Below are 2,711 nucleotides of genomic sequence, written 5' to 3' on the forward strand. Positions count from 1 at the left end.
CGCGCTCCAACACCCCGCGCCCCAGACGGCACCTCGCACATCGCTCATCGCTTTCAACTCACGCCCGATTAACCCTCACGAACGGCCCCGTTGCAAACGCGGCTGAAATTCGCCTCGTACATCTCTGAGAAGGTTCCGTGAGCTGCGTGCAGCGCTGCACGGCAGCGATGGGTTCTGTTCCGGATTCCTCCATCACAAACGGGCCCTTCCTTTGCTAATGAACGTGTTTACACGGCAGCGGAGTTAAATCCGCGTGTTTTCGTGCTGCTGGTATTATCCTCCTGTTGCCATGGAAACCAATACGGGCTCAGTTAGGAGGAATCGCGGGATGGTTGGAGTTGGAAGGGACCCTAAAGGCCATCTGGTGCCACCCCTGCACTGAGCAGGGACACCCACAGCTCCATCAGTGCTCACAGCCCATCCCTTGACCTTGGCTGTCTGCAGGGATGGGGCACCACCGCCTCTCTGGGCAACCTGTGCCACTGCCTCACTGCCCACAGCATTAAAACTTACCTGTATCCAATCTAAACCTCCACTCCTTCAGTTGGAAACCATTTCCCCCCATCCCATCCCAACAGACCCCGCTAAAGAGTCTGCCCCCTTCATACAGCCCTTTTAGGGACTGGGAATGTTGGAGGCAGCGTTGCTGTTGGGATGTTTGGTGCCGTGGTTTGGTGTACACAGAACGACAGCATCTGTATTATAAATAACTGAAAGTGGAAATGGGGAAAACCTCGTAGTGGTGCTCAGCCACTGCCTTATTGCCACACAGCAGTACTGCAGGGGCAGCGGTGTGGGTGGTAGAGATGTGGGAGTATGAAGGTTGACCTGCATGCCTTGAGAATGCATTTAACAGAGGGATACCCAGATATGAGCATGACCCCGAGCCTTCAGCCAGAGATAAATAACAGCCATCAAAGAGAAAGCAAGAAGTTCCACACTGAGATTCCGTATCAAATGGGAATAGGCAGAATCCCACAACTAAAAGGCAGACAGCCGAGCTGACACTGATCCGTGCCACAAAGACAATAACGATCCTCAATTTAGAGGGGGGATGGATACACAAAAAAGCACAGTGCTCCATACTGTGCACCAATAGGGGTCACAAACCTCTGCCTTTGCCTGCGGCCATTAAAACCAAAGGAGGAACAGCATCCAACCAAAAAAGGAACAGCAGCACTGACAGCAGAGGTGGTGGGAGCCGGGCTGAGTGCTGCATGCAGAGGGGCTGCTGTGCAGAAAGGGAAAGGCCTTCTCCTTCACCTCGTTCTGAGGGTGGAGGAAAGAAAAAGCACCCAAATGGGAGACAGGCAGTGACAGAGCTCCTCAGCAAGGTAACACTGTCACAGACAGCAGTTTAAGGGCTTTTTGTTGAGTAAAGCGCCCGGTTCAAGCTGCACAGAGGGGTTCAAGCTGCCACAGAGGGGTTCAGGCTGCCACAGAGGGAAGCGAGTGCCTCATTTTGCAATATTTACCCCCGAGGGAGCGGTGCTTTGTTAAATCACAGAGCTCGGCAGTTCCCAAACGTAAAGCAGAAGCTGTGAGAGCAGCACCTGCAGTGGGGGGGGATGTAACTGGAGGGGGATGACAGACACAGAACTACGTGGGTTTCTGAGCACTATGTGTGGTTCCATGGCTGAGTGAAGCCATTCCAGCCACACCTGCCAACCTGAGGCACTGCACAGGAATGCAACAGCTTGGCACAGAGGAGCAGTGCCGTTGTGTGGCACAGGAACAAGCAAACACCGCGCAGACACCTCAGCACTGGTTTGCTTTGACACGAGATGAAATAAGGAAACAATTGGCACAGCGCCTTTGTGAAAGCAGCACCGTGGGCACAGGGCTGAAATGAATGGCTGTGACACGCAGAGAACGCAGGGGTTCCACTTTGGTCCAACGTTGTAACTTCTATTTTTGAAAGTGCACTGAAAGCAGTGGGATAACTCACATAGAACTGGAGTCACACTCAGCACTGCTGCTCGGAAAGGGCACCCGGGGGGATGCTGACAGCCACACACTCACAGCAGTAGGTGTGGTGCAAGGAAAAAAACAACCACGGCTTTCAGAGGAGCACGTTCACTTCTCAGAAAGAGCACTGACTGCTGGTAGGGCGGTGGGTGAGAGCAGAGTGTGTCTGCCCCTGTGCTAATGGAGAAGACCGGGCTGCCACAAACTGTGTTTGTAATAAAGGAAAGTGTTCACCTCGAGATTAAAAGAGCTGCTTCTTTCTCGGTTAGGAGAGAGCTGCAGGAACAGCTCATCGTCCAGCCCGAGGGCGTTGCTTTCACACCAGCCAAGCTCGGGGCACTCACTGGTGATGTGCTCATCGAGGAGAAATAAAGGCACCAAAGCATCACCTGACTATCACAGATAATTTGAAGAGCCCGGCTCTTACGTGTTAATTGTAAAGGCAAACAGCTTCCCCGCAGAGCAGCTGGAGCGGGGAACGCAAGGGACGCGATGCTATGGATAAACCCACAGCGGGAACTGACTGTGTCATCCCGGGCTGTGAGTAACAGCCGTGGGAACACCGAGCGGGGATGGATTGATCAACCCTCAGCGCAGCGATGGATGGACGGCTGTGGATGGACGTGGGGAGACGGAGGGTGGGAGATGGAACGGCCCGAAGGAAGGGCACGCGGCAGCAAACTGTTGGACAGAACAAAGAGAGAATGGAAAGCCCTGCGGGGCCCAGCGGGGAGGAGGGGTCG

The sequence above is a fragment of the Meleagris gallopavo genome, chromosome 20 (genome assembly GCF_000146605.3).
Source record: "Meleagris gallopavo isolate NT-WF06-2002-E0010 breed Aviagen turkey brand Nicholas breeding stock chromosome 20, Turkey_5.1, whole genome shotgun sequence".
Taxonomy (NCBI): domain Eukaryota; kingdom Metazoa; phylum Chordata; class Aves; order Galliformes; family Phasianidae; genus Meleagris; species Meleagris gallopavo.